Genomic DNA, 24673 nt, shown 5'->3' on the forward strand with positions numbered 1-24673 from the left:
TTTATGGAATCAGTTTTTGCGTTTTGGAACTCGAGATATAATTTTTAAGGTGACAGTGATGCAGTTAGCCAGCTTGTCTGGAAATTTTAAAATGAACTGTGTAAATAAATGAATTAAGTTCGTTAACACCTCGTGTTCGACTCCGGCAACGGTCTCGGGTGCGGGGCGTTACAATTTTTTTGGTATCAGAGCTACGGTTTAGTCGATTCTAGGACTACCGTACTACGTTCGGGTTTAGCTACACATGCCATTGTGTGTTTATTTGATAGTGTGGCGATTTTTGACAGTTAAAAATGTGTTTATTTATAGTAATGGATCCCGATCCCAACCGGGCGGTAGCTAATGATCTTGAGAATGTAGCGCCTGCTCCCGCTCAAGGGACAGCGCCGAGGGACTCTCAACCTATTGCTAGTAATCAGAATGATGAAGCTAGACAGGCTTTTTATAGCGTGATGAATGATCGGTTCAACCAATACATTCGAACTAATACGGCTGTTCCACAACCCCCATTCCCGACTAATACAACCCCTGCACCTGCGATACCTCCGGTAACTGACCAGATAAGGTTAAATAAGCCCCTAGTTGATAGAATTCGAAAACACGGGGCTACTAAATTTAAGGCAATAGACAGCGACGATGCCGAGCAAGCTGAATTTTGGTTGGACAACACTATTCGGGTACTTGATGAACTATCTTGCACACCCGATGAATGCATAAAGTGTACTATCTCTTTGCTATGTGATTCTGCCTACTATTGGTGGAATACGTTGATTTCTGTCGTGCCCAGAGAGCAAGTAACTCGGGAGTTTTTCCAAACCGAGTTTCGAAAAAAGTATATCAGCCAGAGATTCATTGATCAAAAATGGAAAGAATTTCTTGAACTTAAACAAGGTTCCATGTCAGTTACTGATTATGAACGAAAGTTTGTAAGGCTTAGCCGGTACGCTCGAGAATGCATTTCTTCAGAAGCTGTGATGTGTAAATGTTTCGAAGATGGACTGAACAATGATATAAAGCTGTATGTTGGCATTTTAGAAATCAGAGAATTTGTGGTACTTGTCGAGCGAGCTTGCAAAGCCGAAGAGCTCAGTAAGGAGAAAAGAAAAGCTGATATGGGAGCAAAGGAGTTTCGTAAGAGATCTTCAGGGAAACCCTTTCAACAGTCATCGAAAAAATTTAGAGATGATTTAGGCCGATCTAAAGACACTTCGGGCTTTTCTAGACGAGATCGTGATCGACCCCCTGTGAGTACACGAGTCACTTCGGTTGCCAGTGTTGGAAATGATCGTCGAGACAGAACAGAGTGCCAGTATTGTGGTAAATGGCATTCGGGGAGTTGTAGATTCCATGACCGCTCCTGTTATAAGTGCGGATCAGCTGACCACTTTATCAAGGATTGCCCGAGACTGTTCGAACAAAATGTAAACCAGAGTGGGAAACCGGGTACTACTACTGCTCGAGGTAAACCATCTAGAAATACGGGAAATCCTAGTGGCAGTCAGAGAGGATCTAGAGACGCTACAACCAGATCTGAGGCTCGTGCTCCTGCTAGAGCTTATGCTATACGCGCACGCGAGGATGCTTCCTCGCCAGATGTTATTACCGGTACATTCACTCTCTTTGATACTAATGTGATTGCATTGATTGACCCTGGTTCTACCCATTCTTATATATGTGAGACTTTAGCATCCAGTAAGACTTTACCTGTTGAGTCTACTGAGTTCGTTATTAGAGTGTCGAATCCCTTGGGTCATTGTGTGCTTGTTGATAAGGTGTGTAAGAAATGTCCCCTAGTAATTCGAGGTTCCCGTTTTCCGGCGGACTTGATGCTTTTACCGTTTGATGAATTTGATGTTATTCTCGGTTTGGATTGGTTGACCGTGCATGATACGGTTGTGAATTGCAAAAGCAAGACTATTGATTTGAGGTGTGCAAATAATGAGATAATCCGAGTTGAGTCTACTGTCTTGAATGGATTGCCAACAATAATATCCTCGACGTTAGCTCAAAAATAAGTGAGAAAGGGGTGTGAAGCGTATCTTGCATACGTGCTTGATAATGAAAAATCAGGAAAGAAACTTGAATCGGTACCAGTGGTTTGTGAATATCCTGGATGTTTTTCCTGAAGATTTACCGGGGTTACCACCTGTTCGGGAGGTAGAGTTTGGCATCGAACTTGTACCTGGGACTACACCGATTTCGATAGTTCCGTATCGTATGTCACCAACGAAATTAAAAGAACTGAAAACTCAGTTGCAAGAGTTGACGGATAAAGGTTTTGCTTGACCGAGTTTTTCACCTTGGGGTGCGCCAGTATTGTTTGTGAAAAAGAAGGACGGAACCATGAGGTTGTGCATCGACTATCGTTAGCTGAATAAAGTGACAATAAAGAATAAATATCCGTTACCGCGTATTGATGATTTGTTTGATTAACTAAAGGGAGCCTCAGTGTTTTCAAAGATAGATTTGAGATCGGGTTATTATCAGTTGCGAATTCGGGATTCGGATATACCCAAAACTACTTTCAGAACGAGATACGGTCACTACGAGTTCTTAGTGATGCCGTTTGGGCTCACTAATGCCCCAGCGGTATTTATAGATTTGATGAATCGGATCTTCAGACCATTTTTGGATCGGTTTGTAGTTGTGTTGATTGATGATATTTTGGTCTATTCGAGAAATGAAACCGATCATGCTGAACACCTGGGGTTAGTGTTGCAGGTTTTACGGGATAAGCAGTTATATGCTAAGTTCAGTAAATGTGAGTTCTGGTTGAGAGAAGTTAGCTTTTTGGGGCATATGGTATCTGCATCGGGTATTCGAGTTGATCCGAGCAAAATTTCAGCCATACTTAACTGGAAGCCCCCGAGAAATATTACTGAGGTTCGGAGCTTTTTGGGACTTGTCGATTACTACAGACGGTTTGTAAAGGGTTTCTCGATGATAGCCACACCAATCACGAAGCTACTTCAGAAAGATGTTAAGTTCGAATGGTCAGAAAAATGTCAGAAAAGTTTCGATCAACTAAAAACTTACTTAACTGAAGCTCCAGTGCTAGTGCAGCCTGAATCAGGCAAAGAGTTTGTCATTTACAGTGACGCATTCTTACTTGGGTTGGGTTGTGTATTGATGCAAGAAGGTCAAGTTGTAGCTTATGCGTTGAGACAATTGAAGCCACATGAGAAAAATTATCCAACCCATGATCTCGAACTAGCTGCCATCGTATTTGCTTTGAAAATATGGCGACATTACTTATTTGGTGAGAAGTGTCGTGTATATTCGGATCACAAAAGTCTCAAATATTTGATGACTCAAAGAGACTTGAATCTGCGACAAAGACATTGGCTCGAGTTGTTAAAAGATTATAAGCTTGTCATTGACTATCACCCGTGAAAGGCTAATGTGGTTGCGGATGCTTTAAGTCGTAAATCACCGTTTGCTTTACGAGCGATGAATGTACACCTGTCTGTTCAATCCGACAATGTGTTGGTAGCAGAATTAAAGGCCAAACCATTGTTGATTCACCAAATTCGTGAAGCTCAGAAAGTCGATGATGAATTGGTTGCAAAACGGGCTGAATGCGTTTCGAATATGGAATCAGAGTTCCAAATTGATGATGACGATTGTTTGAGGTTCAGAAGTCGTTTGTGTGTTCCAAGAAAGTCAGAACTTATTTCGATGATTCTGAACGAAGCTCATTGTAGCCGAATGTCAATTCACCCGGGGAGTATGAAAATGTATAATGAACTGAGGCAGCAGTTTTTGTGGCATGGTATGAAACGAGACATTTTCGATTTTGTTTCGACGTGTTTAATATGTCAACAAGTGAAAGTGGAACATCAAGTACCCACAGGTTTACTTCAGCCGATCATGATACCTGAATGGAAATGGGATCGAGTCACGATGGATTTTGTATCTGGGTTGCCACTGTCGGCAAGTAAGAAAGATGCGATTTGGGTTGTTGTTGATAGACTGACTAAGTCGGCTCACTTTATCCCCGTACGTACGGATTTTTCATTGGATAAACTAGCAGAATTGTATGTTTCTCAGATTGTAAGATTACACGGGGTACCTATTTCTATTGTGTCGGATAGAGATTCGAGGTTCACCTCGCGATTTTGGAAGAAATTGCAAGAAGCTTTGGGTACCAAGTTGCATTTTAGCACCGCTTTTCATCCACAAACAGATGGTCAATCCGAGCGGATAATTCAGATACTTGAGGATATGTTGAGATGTTGCATCCTTGAGTTTAGTGGTTCATGGGAGCGGTATTTACCTTTGATTGAATTCGCTTACAACAATAGTTTTCAATCAAGTACTAAGATGGCACCATACGAGGCTTTGTACGGTCGTAAATGCCGTACACCATTGTTTTGGACCGAGCTCGGTGAAAGTAAAATTTTCGGAGTTGATTTGATTAAAGATGCTGAGCAGAAAGTAAAAATAATTTGTGAAAGTCTGAAGCCAGCATCAGATCATCAGAAGTCGTACGCGGATTTAAAATGAAGAGATATTGAGTATCAGGTGGGAGACAAAGTGTTTCTTAAAGTTTCACCTTGGAAAAAGATACTCAGATTTGGCCGTAAGGGCAAAATGAGTCCGAGGTTCTTATGGCCATATGAAATATCCGAACGAGTTGGCCCAATGGCATATAGATTGATTTTACCCCTTACCTCGAGAAGATTCACAATGTTTTTCATGTCTCAATGCTTCGACGTTACAAATCTGATCCTTCGCACATAATAAATCCCTCCGAGGTTGAAATTCAAGCCGATATGAGTTATGAAGAAGAATCAATTCGCATCCTAGCTCATGAAGTGAAAGAGTTGCAAAACAAGAGGGTTCCGTTAGTAAAGGTGTTATGGCTCAAACACGGGATCGAAGAAGCTACTTGGGAAACCGAGAACTCTATGAAAGAACGATACCCAAACCTATTTACCGGTAAGATTTTCGGGGACGAAAATTTTTTATGTGGGGGAGAGTTGTGACAGCCCTAAATTGACCCTAGTCGGAAAGTGGTTTCGAGACCGCTAAATCGAGTCACCGAAGTATTTGAATATGATATTTATTGTCTAAAATATGTGAATATGAATGTGTGAAAGTTTTAAGCTTGGATTTAGTCGATTGCATGTGAATTTAATTAATAGGACTTATGTGTGACACTTTTAAAAGGTGATAGGTTAATCTATAAGGACCTATTAATGCATGTTATAAAAATGATGGGTTTGCATGTCAAATTGACCAAAATCTAGATGGTGGCCGGCCATGCTATGGGTTAAAGCATATTATAAACATTTTGTGTTAATGTTTTATGTTAGAAATAATAAAATAAAAGGTTAGTAATAAAGTAATTAAAAGGGAGGGGTGATGAAAACAAAGTTGTCTCATCCATGCTCCCCCATTGCCGTGACTTGAGGAAGGAAGAAGAAGAGGATTCTCTTGCTTCATGTTCGGCTGGTTGATGTTTAGGAAGAGGTATGTTTGATGTTATTCCATGAAGTTCATGCATATTTTTAGATGTTAGTTTGAATTCTACCTAGCCCATGTTTTAAATTCTTTTTGCTATTTGATGGAGATGATACTCGGCCATGGGTGTTGTCTTCTTGGTTGGTGTTTGATGTTGTGGTGATGAGGCATGAAGATGATTGAGTTTGAGTGCTTAATAAAAAGGATTGGATATGAGTGTGTGTGAGAATTTGAAAAGGATGGGTCTTGACAACTTCATGAAGTATTCGGTCATGGTGCTAAAATGTTGTATTGTGTTTAAACTTAGAATTTTTAGTTATATGGATGTGTTAAGTTGCTTGAAATGTTAGATTAATTTGAACTCATCACCAAGTTCTTTAGGCAACCCATGTTAAAAATTTCGGTATTCAGATGCCTAGAACTTTCGGCCATAGTAGCTATGGAGAAATAAGGTTTTTGTTTCTTGTTAAATTGGATGTATCTTATTGTATGAGTGCTTGAACAAACTATGATTAAATAGATGCATAGATTCAAGGTGGGAAGAATTGGCTATTATGCTTGATACTAATGCCGAATATGAGAATGTTGTACTTGAAAAATGTAGGTGAACATGACAAGTGTATTCGGCTTAGGGCATAAAGGATATGAAAATTTTGGTATTTATTTTTGATTGTGTGTGTGTATGACCATGGATAATTGGCTGCACAAATATTATAAATACATAGTGTATGTTAAATTTATTAAGCTACAAAACATTATACATGTTCGGCCAAGGTGAATTATTTGAGTAAAGTATATCTTGATGGTACATTTCGGCTAGTATAAAATGTATATGGATGTCGTATGACTATGTTTGATTTGGGTAGAAAATTGTTTGATTTAGCTCAAGAGCTTAGAGGATCAAAGTTGGATAAGGGAAAGGAAAAAGTGATCGAATAGCCGTCGAAATCGTTCGACAACATCCAAGGTAAGTTTTCGAGTAATGAAACTTAGTTTATGATTTGATTAAGTCATGACATATAAGCATAACAAATAAACAGTGATATAATGATTCTACTCGAATTGTATATTGAGGTGAGTAGTTTATACCTATGACGGGTAGCCAAATGTGTATAGAGATCATGTTATAAAGCAAATCAAAATCATGCTCTTTGTATGTGGCTATTGAGCCGAAAATGGTAATGGTTGATAAGCGTCTTGTGTTTGAATTCTAGTTATGATAATGAAATATGGATGTGTCATGATTTATTGGTATATGTGCTTGATTATTCGGATGATATCCAGGTTAAGTCCCGAAGGCATTTGTGCAAGTTACTATATCCGGGCTAAGTCCCGAAGGCATTTGTGCTAGTGACTATATCCGGGCTAAGTCCCGAAGGCATTTATGCTAGTGGCTATATCTGGGCTAAGACCCGAAGGCATTTGTGCGAGTTGCTATATCCGGCTAAATCCCGAAGATACTTGGGTTTGGAAGTGAGCGATCTTGCTGTAATAATTTCAATTAATATGCTCATAAAATACAAACGATAAGGTATGTTTCGTATATGCATCAGAAAGGTTGACTCCTTTCAAATAGTACTCGCTCAATTGATTAACGAGCTTCCGGCCTCTAGTTAGGTTTGATACCCTGTGTATGAATATATTGGTTGAAGCGTGAAGTAATTATGATTTTGAGAATGTGCATATATGAAATTATTCATTTAGTCATATGAACGCTGTACTTTAGTCGTAAATAATTTCATTACTCAAAACTTACTAAGCATTAAATGCTTATTCCGTTTCTTTAATTCTCTGTTTTATAGATTTTGTTTGTCAGCTATCGGACTCGGGATTGTCGAAATCGAAGTCGTCCACACTATCTAAGCCCTTTTGGTACTCTTTTAGTTAAACGTTGATAATGGCATGTATAGGACTAACCTTTGTTGTTAATTAAGTACCTTTGGTGATGTGTATATATTCGGATAGCCATGCGAAAATGGCTTAAATATTTTGAGCATAGTATTAAAATCATTTTGTATATATATGGTTATTGAGAGGTGTGGAAATGCTTGGCAATGATTAGCCATTGGAATGGTTAATCACGATCATATTTGGTGCGATGTATGTCCAATGGCTAGTTGAATCATGGAAACTATGGAATAGGTGAAATTTCCCTTAAAATAGATGCTGACAGCAGCAGTGATGTGAGTTTGAAAATTCACTAAAAATAGTAGGAATGTAATTAAATAATTAATAAATTATGTAATTGAACCTTGATGAGTATATTTTCATATGGAAGAAGCAAAATGACCATATGAGCCGTATTTTATGAGATGTTTAAGTTTTCGTGAAACAGGGCCAGAACGGTTACTAGATCCCCTATTCTGACTTTGGAAATTTATCATAAATTAACCAGAAATAATTAGAAGTCATACTTTATATGTACTGATTCCTTTTTGAGTCTAGTTTCATTAGAAACAAACGGTATATGTATTGAAGCCCTGTACAGGGAGATATCTAAGTCGTAATGCATGAAGGCAGAGTAGTCGAACCCTGAAACAGGGGTGACTTTAACTAATAAACTGTACTAATTGGCCTGACCAAAAATTCTAGAAAAAAATCTGTAGATGGATATATGAGTCTAGTTTCAGGGAAAATTTACGAAATCAGTTTTCGAGTTTTGGAACTCGAGATATGATTTTTAAGGTGACAGTGCTGCAGTTAGCCAGCTTGTCTGGAAATTTTAAAATGAACTGTGTAAATAAATGATTTAAGTTCGTTAACACCTCGTGTTCGACTCCGGAAACGGTCTCGGGTGCGGGGAGTTACAAATCTGAGCATGCTGAGCATTTGAGAATCATGTTACAAACTTTGAGAGGTAAACAGTTGTTTGCAAAGTTTAGCAAATGTGAGTTTTGGCTACAAGAGGTTGGTTTTTTGAGACATATAGTTTTAGCCACGGGCATTCGAGTTGGCACGAGTAAAATTTCTGCGATTATATATTGGAAGCCTCGGTGAAATGTATCCAAAGTTTGTAGTTTTCTAGGACTAGCGGGATTTGTGAAAGGCTTCTCGATGATTGCTACTCCAATGACAAGATTGCTTCAAAAAGATGTTAAATTTGAATGGTCAGAAAAGTATCAGTAGAGGTTCAAACAGTTGAAAGCGTTATTGATAGAGGCACCAGCGTTAGTTAAGCCTGAGTTGGGTAAAGAATTCAAAGTTTTCAGTGATGCATCGTTCAATGGCCTGGGTTGTGTTTTGATGCAGGAAGGAAAAGTTGTAGCTTATGCTTCGAGACAGTTGAAGTCGCATGAAAAGAATTATCCGACGCACAATCTAGAGTTAGCCGTGATAGTGTTCGTATTGAAAATTTGGCATCATTAGTATTTTGGTGAGAAATGTCATTTATAACGACCATAAAAGCTTGAAATATCTGATGACTCAAAAAGATTTGAATTTGCGACAGGTGAGATGGTTAGAATTGCTAAAAGACTGTGAATTAATGATTGACTATCATTCGGGGAAAGCTAACGTAGTTGCTGATGCTTTAAGTCGAAAGTCCTTATTTCCTTTACGTGCTTTGAGCACACAAGTATCTTTTTCTGACAACAGTTCGATAGTAGTCGAGTTGAAAGTGAGACCGTTATTTCTACACTAGATTTGTGAGGCTCAAAAATTTGATAATGAATTTCAAGTAAAACGAGCTGAGTGTGAGTTGACTTCTGATTCAGAGTTTCGAATAGGGCCTGATGACTGTTTGATGTTTCGTGATAGAATATGTGTACCAAGAAATTCTGAGCTCATTCGGAAGATTCTAAACGAAGCACACAATTGTTGTTTATCAGTACATCTTGGAGCACGAAAATGTATAACAATTTGAAACAGCTTTATTGGTGGAAAGGCATGAAACGAGATATCTCAGAATTTGTTTCGAAATGTTTGATTTTTCTGTAAGTCAAAGCTAAGCATCAAGTTTCGTCAGGTTTATTATAGCCTATTATGATTCCCAAGTGGAAATGGGATAGAGTAACTATGGATTTCGTATTGAGTTTGCCTTTATCTCTGACAAAGAAAGATGTAACATCTCGAAATAGGGCCTAGTCGAAACAGTGGTTTTGAGACCACAAATCTGACGTTAAAATATTTATTTTATGATTATTATGAGGTCTAGAATTTGAAAATATGCATGTGTTAAAGTTTCACGAAGAAATTCTATGAGCAAGGTGTCTAATTGAGAAATAAGGACCAAATTGAATAAAATGCAAAACTTGGATTCTAAAAGAAATTTGTATGAAATTGCTTTTGTGACAACCCAAAATTGACCCTAGTCGGGAAGTGGTTTCGGGACCGCTAAACCGAGTCACCGAAATGTTTGAATGTGATATTTATTATCTAGAATATGTATATATGCATGTGTTAAAATTTCATGGTTGAATTTTGTAAATTGTAAGTGAAATTTTATTAAATAGGACTTATGTGAGAAAATTTAGAAATGTGCTAGGCTAATGTAAGGTGGCCCATTTATGCATGTTGCAAATAGTTGTACTTGCATGTCAAATACCCCTTTTATTTTAAGTGGTGGCCGGCCATGATGGTCATATATATATAATATGTATTAAATCTTAATTAAATGGCCATTATTTTATGCAAAAGAAAGGAAATAGATTAAAGAAAGAATAAAAAGAAAAGTAATGAAGACAAAGCATCATCTTTGTCTTCTTGGCCGGATTGAAAGAAAGAATTGGGGCAAACATTCGGTCACTTGAAGCTTGAGAAGGGGGGAATGGGTGAAGAAAACTAAGTGTTCATCTTTGTTTCTTCTAAGCCGAATGTGAAGGAAGGAATAGGGGCAAAGGACTTTCGGCCATTTGAATGCTTAATAAGGTTAGTATATTGTGTTAAAGTTGTGAAATTTTAGCTTGTTTTAGGTTAATTATCATGGTTCTTACTTAGACCATGCAAAATTTTTAACTTTGATGGATGGATGGAGCATTCGGCTATGGCTATTAAAGAAGGAAATTTGATTACTTCCTTTAAGTTTTGATGAAGAATGTGTTGAGGAAAGAAATTGATCTTGCTAAAAATATAAATTCTAAATGCTCATATATGTAATACCCAAATAAAAATGCTTGATGTCTTGAACAAATATTGTTTCGATGGGTGGAATGAGTAATGTCATGTATAGGTTTCGGCTATGGATTTTCATGTTTAATATTTTTATGTTGGTGTTCAAATAATGGATGTTAGTTGTGCTATAACACTTGCTTAATGATGAAAGGATCATGAGCTTAGGGCTTGAGAGGCATTCGGCTTTGGAGTAAAAATAATAGAAATGGTGTTTAGTCAATGCAAGTGTCCATACTTGTAGGATGTATTGAGTGTTGCAATCGGCCTTAACATAGACATGTGTGTGTTCGGCCACATAAATGAGCACCTAAATTGATGTGTATGTTCGGCCAAAGGTAAGCATGTTGATGGCTTTATCTTGACTTAGAAGGTTCGGCTAAAGGGAAAATTAGCTAATATGTCGAATTCGATTCGTGAATTCGTACATATGTGACTCTAATGTCTAATGTGTATATGGACTAAGTACCTTGAGGTTCTCTTTTGATGTTCGAGTGAATTGTATTGAATCATTTGATGTGATTAAAAATGCATATGACCATTGTGTACTTGAGCTAAAAGGTGGCCATATGACCCATCAAACTCCTTGTCATATTCGGCCATAAGCTAGCAAAATGAGACTTTAATGAGTTAAATTTGTTTGATTTAGCTCAAGGAGTTAAAGGAGGTGAATCGAGCAAAGGCAAAGAAAAGGTCATCGAGTAGCCGAGTTGGAACCGTCTTACCCAACACGAGGTAAGTCATTAAGCATGTAGTTGGTATTATTTCAATGGTCATAATGTTTATGTATTGATGCTGAATGGAATGAATAAATATACATATATATATATGCATGTACGTATGTGATGATGAAATTGTTGAATGAAAGAAAAGAGGTAAGATGTACTGAGTTGTTGATCTCGGCACTAAACGTGCGGGATAACCATTTATGACCATGAGATTGGCGCTAAGTGCGCGGGATTAAATTCTACAGCACTAAGTGTGCGATTTGACTATGTTGCACTAAGTGTGCGAAATGAATATGATGCACTAAGTGTACGAATTGACCATGCGGCACTAAGTGTGCGAGTTTGACTATGTAGCACTAAGTGTGCGATTTGATTACGTAGCACTAAGTGTGCGAGTTGATTATATAGCACTGAGTGTGCGGGCTCAATATACATTCGTGAATCATTATGGTCACTATGTGTGCGACACTATTGAGTCGATCGCGGACAGCGGATCGGGTAAGTGTCTTGAGTACATGGCTAATAGGTGCTATGCTTATACTTGGTGTTGAGCTCGGTAAGTTGAACCTATGTGACAACTATACTTGAAGTCACGTACATAAAATTTATCGTAGGATGGGTGAAAGGCCGTTTAGTCGTTTGATTGTAACGAAAACAAATTGATTTATGAAAATGCTTCAATGTCCTATTGATGAGTATATGGATTGTGAATGCATGAATTGATATGAAATTGAATCGATAGGTTGGAGGAACTATGGTATGGTTCGGTATGGATGGAGTAAATTGTCTCGTTCCATTTTGTTTCCTCTTGTGATAATGTTATTGATGGATGGTAGTGCATTGCTTATGACTTACTAAGTTATAAACTCACTCGGTGTTTCCTTGTCACCCATTATAGGTTGCTTGGACTCATCTATTTTTGCGGGGCCAGGCCGTCATCGAAGTCATCACACCGGATAGCAAGTTTTGGTACTTTCTTCTTAGTTGGCTTAGAAGAACATTTTGGCATGTATAAGCTATTACGTTGTGTTTGAACTTTGGCATGTAAACTTTAAGCCATGCGAATATGGCACGAATGTTCGATTGAGTTGGATCAAGGGTAGGCATGAGATGGACCTAGTTACTTTCGTAACAGATGCTGGCAGCAGTAGTGTCATGAGATTGAAAAATCACTAAAAATAGTAGGAGTGGAATTAATTGATGAATAAATTATGTAATCGAAGCTCGATGAGTCTGCTTTCATGAGGAAGTAACGAAAAGATCATATGGGCAGTATATTAAGAGATAATCAGATTATTGTGGGACAGGGCCAGAACAGTTTCTGGATTCCCTGCTCCGACTTTGGAAATTCATTACAAATTAACCAGAGATAGTTAGGGGTCGTACCATATATGTACAGATTCCTCTCTGAGTCTAGTTTTCATATAAACAAACGGCATCAGTATTGAAGCCCCGTGCAGGGAGATATCCAAGTCGTAATGGGCAAAGGTCAGTGTAGTCGACCCCTGCAACTTGGGAGACTTTGACTAATAAACTGTACTAATTGGCCTGACCAAAAATTATAGAAAAAAATACATAGATGGGCACATGAGTCTAGTTTCTGGGAAAAATTACGAAACTGATTTTCGAGTTACGAAACTCAAGATATGATTTTTAAAACGATTAGTACACAGATTGGGCACTGTCTGGAAAATAAACTTTTTAAGGGGTTAAAGTCAGTTAACACCTCGTGTTCGACTCCGGTGTCGGTTTCGGGTTCGGGGTGTTACATTTGATTGGTATCAGAGCTATGGTTTAGTCGGTTCTAGGACTACCATAGCACGTATGAGTCTAGCTATACATGCCTTAATGTTAATGTTTAAAAGGGTGATGACTTCTGACGGTTGAAATGTTTTTGTTTTGATTAGTAAATGGATCCCGGTGTAGAAAGAACCCTAGCGGATGACGTTGAGAGCGTAGCGGCTGCTCCTGCACAAGGGACGCCGCCTGTTGAACCTCAGTCATCTGCGAATAATCAAGGTGAGGGGGCTAAACAAGCCTTCTTTACCATGATGAATGAGTGGGTCGCGCAATATGCCCGAACCAACCCGGCTGTCCAACAATTCCCAAATTTGAATAATCCACCCCAAGAGCCTGTAATGCCATCAGTCGCTGATCCTGTGAGGCTGAGTAAGCCACCTGTAGACTTGATTAGGAAGCGTGGGGTCGAGGAGTTCAAAGCCATAGTAACTGATGATGCCGAAAGGGCCGAGTTCTGGCTTGATAACACCATTCGGGTGTTCGATGAATTGTCATGCACACCCGACGAATGTCTAAAATGTGTTGTATCTTTGTTGCGAGACTCCGCCTACTATTGGTGGAGGACCTTGATTTCCATAGTCCCGAACGAGCGAGTAACTTGGGACTTCTTTCAAACAGAATTCCGGAAGAAATTTATTAGCCAACGGTTCATTGATCAGAAGCGTAAGGAGTTCTTGGAACTCAAGCAAGGCCGTATGACTGTATCTGAATACGAACATGAATTCGTAAGACTCAGTAGGTATGCCCGGGAGTGTGTAGCTGATGAGGTTGCTATGTGCAAAAGATTCGAGGAAGGATTGAATGAAGATTTAAAGCTACTACTGGGTATTTTGGAAATAAAAGAATTCGTAACACTAGTCGAACGAGCCTGCAAGGCGGAAGAACTTGGAAAGGAGAAGAGGAAGGCTGAATTTGAAGCTAGAGATTATCGTAAAAGATCGACGGGTAAAGCTCCGTTCTCAGCTGTAAAGAAGTTTAGGGAGGACATTAATAAGTCGAGGGCGACTGCGGGAATTTCCATCAGGGCAAGACCATCGATGGGCTCCCGAGCTACTTCGGTAACTAGTGTGGGCAATAATCGTCACGAGAAACCTGAATGTCCCCAATGTGGAAGACGACACCTAGGTGAATGTTGGGGCAAGTCTACTAGCAGGGCCTGTTACGGATGCGATTCGGAGGACCACTTCATTAGAGATTGCACGGAGCTGGATGAGAAGAATAAGATTCAAGGTGCAAGACCTAGTGGAGTGACATCTAGAGGTAGACCACCGAGAATTTTAGGAGGCAGGGGTGGTAGTCAGAGGGGGCCTCTGATACGGCCGATCGAGCCGAGAACCGTACTCCTGCTAGAGCATATGCCATTCGCGCACGAGAGGAGGCATCCTCCCCCGACGTCATCACTGGTACCTTCACTCTCTTTGATACTAATGTGATTGCATTGATTGACCCTGGTTCTACTCATTCATATGTATGCGAAACCTTAGCAACCAGTAAGACTCTACCTGTTGAGTCTACTGAGCTCGTAATTCGAGTATCAAACCCTTTGGGTCAATGCGTACTTGTTGATAAAGTGTGTAAGAGATGCCCTCTAATAATCCGAGAATCCTGTTTTCTGGCCGATTTGATGCTTTTGCCGTTCGACGAGTTTGATGTTATTCTCGATTTGGATTGGTTAACCGCGCATGATGCGGTTGTGAATTGCAAAAGCAAGACTATCGATTTGAGGTGCGCAAATAACGAAATAATCCGAGTTGAGTCTGCGGACTTAAGGGGGTTGCCAGCTGTAATATCAGCAATGTTGGCCCAGAAATATGTAAGGAAAGGGTGCGAAGCATACCTCGCGTATGTACTTGATGACAAGGAGTTAGAAAAGAAACTCGAATCGGTGCCGGTGGTCTGTGAATACCCGGATGTTTTTCCTGAAGAGTTATCAGGTTTGCCACCTGTTCGGGAGGTAGAGTTTGGCATTGAGCTTGTACCTGGAACTACGCCAATTTCGATCGCTCCGTATCGTATGGCACTAACCGAGTTAAAAGAGTTGAAAGCTCAGTTGCAAGAATTGACGGATAGAGGTTTCGCTCGACCGAGTTTCTCACCTTGGGGTGCACCAGTATTGTTCGTGAAAAAGAAGGACGGAACCATGAGGTTGTGCATTGATTATCGTCAACTGAATAAAGTGACGATAAAGAATAAGTATCCGTTACCGCTTATTGATGATCTGTTCGATCAATTAAAGGGAGCATCGGTGTTTTCAAAGATAGATTTGAGATCGGGTTATTATCAGTTGCGGATTCGAGATTCGGACGTACCCAAAACTGCTTTCAGAACGAGGTACGGTCACTACGAGTTCTTAGTGATGCCGTTTGGGCTCACTAATGCCCCTGCGGTGTTAATGGATTTGATGAATCGGATCTTCAGGCCGTATTTGGATCGGTTCGTAGTTGTGTTTATTGATGACATCTTGGTCTATTCAAGAGATGAGACCGAACATGCTGAGCATCTGAGGCAAGTGTTGCAAATTTTGCGGGATAAGCAGTTATATGCTAAGTTCAGTAAGTGTGAGTTCTGGTTAAGAGAGGTTAGCTTCTTGGGTCATGTGGTATCCGCATCGGGTATTCGAGTTGACCCGAGCAAAATTTCAGCCATACTTAACTGGAAGCCTCCGAGAAATGTTACCGAAGTCCGGAGCTTTCTAGGGCTCGCTTGTTATTACCGACGATTTGTCAAAGGTTTCTCGATGATAGCCACACCAATGACGAAGCTACTTCAGAAGGATGTTAAGTTCAAATGGACGGAGAAATGTCAGAAAAGCTTCGATCAACTGAAAACTCATCTGACTGAAGCTCCAATTTTGGTGCAACCCGAATCGGGTAAAGAGTTTGTCATTTATAGTGACGCATCCCTACTTGGGTTGGGTTGCGTATTGATGCAAGAAGGTCGAGTTGTGGCCTATGCGTCAAGACAATTGAAGCCACACGAGAGAAATTATCCGACCCCTCGAACTAGCCGCCATTGTGTTTGCATTGAAAATATGGCGACATTATTTGTTTGGTGAGAAGTGCCATGTGTTTTCGGATCACAAAAGTCTCAAATATTTGATGACTCAACGAGACTTGAATCTGCGACAAAGACTTTGGCTTGAGTTGTTGAAAGATTACGAGCTTGTCATTGATTACCACCTGGGAAAGGCTAATGTGGTTGCGGACGCCTTAAGCCGGAAATCACTGTTTGCTTTGCGAGCGATGAATGTACACTTGTCTGTTCTACCTGACAATGTGTTAGTAGCTGAATTAAAAGCCGAACCATTATTGACTCATCAAATTCGTGAAGCTCAGAAAGTCGATGATGAATTGGTTGCAAAACGAGCTGAGCGTGTTCCGAACAAGGAATCGGAGTTTCAGATTGATGATGATGGTTGTTTGAGGTTTAGAAGTCGTTTGTGTGTTCCAAGGAATTCAGAACTCATTCCGATGATTCTGAACGAAGCCCATTGTAGCCGAATGTCAATTCACCCTGGGAGCACGAAAATGTACAACGACTTGAAACGTCGGTTTTGGTGGCATGGTATGAAACGAGACATCTCCGACTTTGTTTCGAGATGTTTAATATGTCAACAAGTGAAAGCGGAACATCAAGTGCCTTCAGGGTTACTTCAGCCGATCATGATACCCGAGTGGAAATGGGACCGAGTCACAATGGACTTTGTGTCCGGACTGCCATTGTCAACAAGTAAGAAGGATGCAATTTGGGTTGTGGTTGGTAGACTGACTAAGTCAGCTCACTTTTTTCCCGTGCGTACGGATCTTTCATTGGATAAACTAGCCGAATTGTATGTCTCTCAGATTGTGAGATTACATGGAGTACCTATTTCTATCGTGCCGGATAGAGATCCGAGATTTACCTCACGATTTTGGAAGAAATTGCAAGAAGCTTTGGGTACCAAGCTGCATTTTAGCACCGCTTTTCACCCCCAAACCGATGGTCAATCCGAGCGGATAATTCAGATACTTGAGGATATGTTGAGATGTTGCATCCTCGAGTTCAGTAGTTCATGGGAACGGTATCTACCTTTGATTGAATTCGCTTACAACAATAGTTTTCAATCAAGTATTAAGATGGCACCTTATGAGGCTTTGTACGGTCGTAAATGCCGTACGCCATTGTTTTGGACCGAGCTCGGTGAAAGTAAAATTTTCGGAGTTGATTTGATTAAAGATGCCGAACAAAAAGTAAAGGTAATCCGCGAAAGTCTGAAGGTAGCCACAGATCGTCAAAAATCGTATGCGGATTTAAAACGAAAGGACATTGAATATCAGGTGGGAGATAAAGTGTTTCTTAAAGTGTCACCTTGGAAGAAGGTACTCAGATTTGGCCGTAAAGGCAAGTTGAGCCCGAGATTCATTGGGCCGTACGAAATTTCCGAACGAGTGGGGCCGGTTGCATATAGATTGATTTTGCCCCCTGAACTTGAAAAGATTCACGACGTCTTTCATGTTTCGATGCTTCGGCGCTATAGATCTGATCCTTCGCACATAATTAGTCCGTCGGAGGTTGAAATTCAGGCTGATATGAGCTATGAAGAAGAACCGATTCGTATCCTAACTCGTGAAGTGAAAGAGTTGCGAAATAAAAGGGTTCCGTTGGTTAAGGTGTTGTGGCTCAAACACGGGATCGAGGAAGCAACCTGGGAACCCGAGAGCTCGATGAAAGAACGATATCCAAACCTATTTATCGGTAAGATTTTCGAGGACGAAAATTTCTTAAGTTAGGGAGAGTTGTGACAGCCCAAAATTGACCCTAGTCGGGAAGTGGTTTCGGGACCGCTAAACCGAGTCACCGAAATGTTTGAATATGATATTTATTGTCTAGAATATGTATATATGCATGTGTTAAAATTTCATGGTTGAATTTTGTAAATTGTAAGTGAAATTTTATTAAATAGGACTTATGTGAGAAAATTTAGAAATGTGCTAGGCTAATGTAAGGTGGCCCATTTATGCATGTTGCAAGTAGTTGTACTTGCATGTCAAATACCCCTTTTATTTTAAGTGGTGGCCGGCCATGATGGTCATATATATATAATATGTATTAAATCTTAATTAAATGGCCATTATTTTATGCAAAAGAAAGGAAATAGATTAAAGAAAGAATAAAAAGAAAAGTAATGAAGACAAAGCATCATCTTTGTCTTCTTGGCCGGATTGAAAGAAAGAATTGGGGCAAACATTCGGTCACTTGAAGCTTGAGAAGGGGGGGAAATGGGTGAAGAAAACTAAGTGTTCATCTTTGTTTCTTCTAAGCCGAATGTGAAGGAAGGAATAGGGGCAAAGGACTTTCGGCCATTTGAATGCTTAATAAGGTTAGTATATTGTGTTAAAGTTGTGAAATTTTAGCTTGTTTTAGGTTAATTATCATGGTTCTTACTTAGACCATGCAAAATTTTTAACTTTGATGGATGGATGGAGCATTCGGCTATGGCTATTAAAGAAGGAAATTTGATTACTTCCTTTAAGTTTTGATGAAGAATGTGTTGAGGAAAGAAATTGATCTTGCTAAAAATATAAATTCTAAATGCTCATATATGTAATACCCAAATAAAAATGCTTGATGTCTTGAACAAATATTGTTTCGATGGGTGGAATGAGTAATGTCATGTATAGGTTTCGGCTATGGATTTTCATGTTTAATATTTTTATGTTGGTGTTCAAATTGAAAATGGATGTTAGTTGTGCTATAACACTTGCTTAATGATGAAAGGATCATGAGCTTAGGGCTTGAGAGGCATTCGGCTTTGGAGTAAAAATAATAGAAATGGTGTTTAGTCAATGCAAGTGTCCATACTTGTAGGATGTATTGAGTGTTGCAATCGGCCTTAACATAGACATGTGTGTGTTCGGCCACATAAATGAGCACCTAAGTTGATGTGTATGTTCGGCCAAAGGTAAGCATGTTGATGGCTTTATCTTGACTTAGAAGGTTCGGCTAAAGGGAAAATTAGCTAATATGTCGAATTCGATTCGTGAATTCGTACACATGTGACTCTAATGTCTAATGTGTATATGGACTAAGTACCTTGAGGTTCTCTTTTGATGTTCGAGTGAATTGTATTGAATCATTTGATGTGATTAAAAATGCATATGACCATTGTGTACTTGAGCTAAAAGGTGGCCATATGACCCATCAAACTCCTTGTCATATTCGGCCATAAGCTAGCAAAATGAGACTTTAATGAGTTAAATTTGTTTGATTTAGCTCAAGGAGTTAAAGGAGGTGAATCGAGCAAAGGCAAAGAAAAGGTCATCGAGTAGCCGAGTTGGAACCGTCTTACCCAACACGAGGTAAGTCATTAAGCATGTAGTTGGTATTATTTCAATGGTCATAATGTTTATGTATTGATGCTGAATGGAATGAATAAATATACATATATATATGCATGTACGTATGTGATGATAAAATTGTTGAATGAAAGAAAAGAGGTAAGATGTACTGAGTTGTTGATCTCGGCACTAAACGTGCGGGATAACCATTTATGACCATGAGATTGGCGCTAAGTGCGCGGGATTAAATTCTACAGCACTAAGTGTGCGATTTGACTATGTTGCACTAAGTGTGAGAAATGAATATGATGCACTAAGTGTGCGAATTGACCATGCGGCACTAAGTGTGCGAGTTTGACTATGTAGCACTAAGTGTGCGATTTGATTACGTAGCACTAAGTGTGCGAGTTGATTATATAGCACTGAGTGTGCGGGCTCAATATACATTCGTGAATCATTATGGACACTATGTGTGCGACACTATTGAGTCGATCGCGGACAGCGGATCGGGTAAGTGTCTTGAGTACATGGCTAATAGGTGCTATGCTTATACTTGGTGTTGAGCTCGGTAAGTTGAACCTATGTGACAACTATACTTGAAGTCACGTACATAAAATTTATCGTAGGATGGGTGAAAGGCCGTTTAGTCGTTTGATTGTAACGAAAACAAATTGATTTATGAAAATGCTTCAATGTCCTATTGATGAGTATATGGATTGTGAATGCATGAATTGATATGAAATTGAATCGATAGGTTGGAGGAACTATGGTATGGTTCGGTATGGATGGAGTAAATTGTCTCGTTCCATTTTGTTTCCTCTTGTGATAATGTTATTGATGGATGGTAGTGCATTGCTTATGACTTACTGAGTTATAAACTCACTCGGTGTTTCCTTGTCACCCATTATAGGTTGCTTGGACTCATCTATTTTTGCGGGGTCAGGCCGTCATCGAAGTCATCACACCGGATAGCAAGTTTTGGTACTTTCTTCTTAGTTGGCTTAGAAGAACATTTTGGCATGTATAAGCTATTACGTTGTGTTTGAACTTTGGCATGTAAACTTTAAGCCATGCGAAAATGGCACGAATGTTCGATTGAGTTGGATCAAGGGTAGGCATGAGATGGACCTAGTTACTTTCGTAACAGATGCTGGCAGCAGCAGTGTCATGAGATTGAAAAATCACTAAAAATAGTAGGAGTGGAATTAATTGATGAATAAATTATGTAATCGAAGCTCGATGAGTCTGCTTTCATGAGGAAGTAACGAAAAGATCATATGGGCAGTATATTAAGAGATAATCAGATTATTGTGGGACAGGGCCAGAACGGTTTCTGTATTCCCTGCTCCGACTTTGGAAATTCATTACAAATTAACCAGAGATAGTTAGGGGTTGTACCATATATGTACAGATTCCTCTCTGAGTCTAGTTTTCATAGAAACAAACGGCATCAGTATTGAAGCCCCGTGCAGGGAGATATCCAAGTCGTAATGGTCAAAGGTCAGTGTAGTCGACCCCTGCAACTTGGGAGACTTTGACTAATAAACTGTACTAATTGGCCCGACCAAAAATTCTAGAAAAAAATACATAGATGGGCACATGAGTCTAGTTTCTGGGAAAAATTACGAAACTGATTTTCGAGTTACGAAACTCAAGATATGATTTTTAAAACGACTAGTACACAGATTGGGCACTGTCTGGAAAATAAACTTTTTAAGGGGTTAAAGTCAGTTAACACCACGTGTTCGACTCCGGTGTCGGTTTCGGGTTCGGGGTGTTACAGCTTTAGATTATTAATTAGAATTCCTTATGGAGCAATTTGCCCAATTTCTAAGTTTTTGGACAAAAATGGGCATGTATGTATAAAATTTTAAAGAATGGGCTTAAGGGCATTTTGGTCATTTGGCTAATTAATGAAATAAAATAGGAAAATGAAGGCAAAAATCAGTCATTCTTCTCCCTTATCCAGCTGAATTTCTCAAGCCCTCTATAGCTAGGGTTTTCAACATTTTCAAGCTCAATAGTAAGTGCTCCTAAGCCCCGTTTTTAATGTTCTTCGTATTTTTGAGATCTCAGTAGCGTACTCTCTCCATTTCTACCCATATTTTGAGTTAGGGTTCATGTTTGCAAAGTGACTCATGTGTGACATATTTATTCTTTGATGTTTTATGGAGGAATATGAAAGTTGGATGTGTATTAAACATCTTTTTCTAGGTGATTTTCATGAAAAACCCCTAAAAGGACCGTTTTACAAAAGGTGTAAAATATGTGGTATAAATGTGAAATAAGGGAAAAGTGTGGGCTGCCATAAGAGAAAATAACATTCAGCTAGGCTTGGGTAATGTAGAAAATTCATGCATTTCATCATATGAGCTTGGGGAATAAATCATAAATAATGTGAAAGGTTAGGGGCAAAATAGTCATTTTGTCTAAGGGTGAAATTTAGACTCGAAAAGTATAATGTGAGGTATTAATAATTTATTTTTTTTGTTATAGACCCCGCGGAACAAATTTCAGAGGTCGATCGAGGGAATCGAAAGGTTTTGGAATAACCAAAATATGGAACCGAAACATGAGATAGGGAAACTATGAGTTTACGTTGCGGGGGATTTAGCCTGGACTAGTAATCCCACCGTATGATGTGAGGTTCGCGGGAGTGCGTACTTGAGATGGTCACTCTTATGACTTGACGGTAAATGGATAATCCATCGAGATTTTCGAGAAACTCAATGGGATTAACATGAGATATAAAAATAAAATTGTTAGATGATGAGCTGATCTAAGCCAAATTACAAGGTGTATTGTTATAGAACTAACTTGTCGATTGAGTGCATGTGATAGGGAAACTATTTCATGGTTGTTGGTTTTATTGCCTAATATCGATGTATACTAACTATTTAGTAAGTTTACTTTCCAGTTATTCAGGCTTACTAAGCAAGTAAATGCTTACCCCTCTCTTTTCCTTGTCTTACAGAGCTCGTGGACTCACGAAGATGGGGAGACGATTGGAGAATCAACAAACTATCATCTTGTCTAGTTTGGTATATAGATATTCTTATCTTGTTCAATGGCATGTATAGGGCCTTTGTTATTTTGTTATATGTGTCATTTGATTAGCCAATATGAAGGCTTACAAAAGTATATTTATTTACTTGTATATGGTCTTTGGAATTGGCTCATTTTGGTGTAGGTTACGACCTACCAAATTGTGCATGATTATGTTCCAATGTTCTTGTAATGATTAAATATTGTGTGCTACAATTAGTCAAAATGTATAAAGAGGATAACCGAGCATGTATAAGACCGATGAGATGAGGTTTACATGCAATGAGATATATTAAGGTTATTTAAGAGTACAATCAGACTATGTTAAGTGTTATTGAAAATAATAAGTGGGTATGAACATTAGAGGGTGACCAAAGGCTTGGAAAATAGCGTAACAAGGTCCACATGGGTAGACACATAGGCGTGAGTCTAGGTCGTGTCTGACTCACAGATGACCCCATAGGCGTGTGATATGGCCGTGTGTCCCTTGCGCCTAAAATTTTGAGTCAGAAGGCATGGTAGTAAACACACGGGTAGAGACACAGTCGTGTGTCTTAACTATATGGAGGGCACAGCCTAGCACACGGATGTGTGTCTTGGTCATGTGCCCCTAAATGCATGTTGACGTCATAAACAGAATGTCCAAGTTCTTTGACACGGGCGATCACACGGGCGTGTCTAGGCCGTGTGAGGGTAACGGACTAGGGACACAGGCGTGTGCTCGGCCGTGTGAAAACCCCTATAGGTTCGAAATAGGAAATAAATTCAATTAATTCTACATGGGTATGGGACACGTGTGTGTCCCAAAGCACACAGGTGTGTGCATTGTCTCCACATGGGCATGTGAGACATTAACCTAGAAATTTTCTTAAAATTTCTTTAGGCCCTTGGTTTAGTCCCGGATCATTTTCAATGTATGTTTTAGGCCTCGTAGGCCCATAATAGGAATACTAAGATACTGTTTGATTGGGTTCAAATTGGAATGAAATTTTATAAGCCGTATTTCCTGAAAATGTTAGAGTACATATCTGGTAACGCCTCATACCTAGTCCCGGCCTTGGGTACATGTAAGGGGTGTTACATTTAGTGGTATTAGAGCTACGGTTTAGTCAGTTCTAGAACTACTATAGAGTGCATCGAGTTTAGCTATACATGCCATTATATTTACGTTGATAGTGTTACATCTCCTAACTATTTATTTATCTTTGAATATAGTAAATATCAAGCACAAGATGAGTCCGAGGGAGCCGAGGGCTATGCTCCAGCTTTCGTAGAATGAGCTGTTTCTAGTAGTAGTAGAAGGCCTATGTCTGAAGGCTAGGAAGAGGCCAGAGTCGCCTTCTTTGACATGATGGATGAGTGGTTTGTGGATTATTTGAGAAATTGCCCCAACATACCACGACCTCCCCTGCCCCTTAACCGACCTGATGAGGAAGTGCCACGAGATATGGCACCTGTAAGAATTGATAAAGCCTCTGTAGACAAGCTTAGAAAGTATGGGGCCAAAGAATTTAGGGCTAAGATTGATGATGATGCTAAACAAGCTGAGTTCTGGCTCGAGAATACTACACGAGTGTTGGACGAATTTTCGTGCACACCTAAGAAGTGTTTAAAGAGTGTTGTATCTCTCAGAAAGAATACTGCATACCACTGGTGGAAAACCGTATCTTCAGTGGTACCAAAGGAAAACATTACTTGGGAATTTTTCCAAATGGAGTTTAAGAAGAAATACATCAGTCAAAGGTTCTTAGATTCGAAGCGAAAGGAGTTTTTGAAACTCAAACAAGGAAATAAGACTGTATCAGAATATGAAAGGGAGTTTATAAGACTAAGTCAGTATACGACTGAATGGGTTCAAGCAGAGTCAGAAATGTGTAAATGCTTCGAGGAAGGTCTGAATGAGGAAATCAAGTTGTTAATTGGGATCCTAGAGATACGAGAGTTTGCTGCATTAGCTTATCGGGCCAAGAAGGCCTAGGAGCTCAATAATGAAAGGAAGCAAACTAAGAGAGAAGCTTGAGTTTCGAGCAAGAGATCCAACGGTAAGGCGCTCTCATTTTCTACAAAGAAATCAAAAAGCCAACATGAACATTCCACTTCATCGTTAGGATATTCGGGTAGAGTAAGAAACTCCAAACGGCATAACCAAAAGTCTTCTTCCCCGATGGTGAGTAGAGTGGGGAGTGTAGATGACCAAAAGTTGAAGTGTAA

This window comes from Gossypium hirsutum, chromosome A11 (assembly GCF_007990345.1).
Source record: "Gossypium hirsutum isolate 1008001.06 chromosome A11, Gossypium_hirsutum_v2.1, whole genome shotgun sequence".
Lineage (NCBI taxonomy): Eukaryota > Viridiplantae > Streptophyta > Magnoliopsida > Malvales > Malvaceae > Gossypium > Gossypium hirsutum.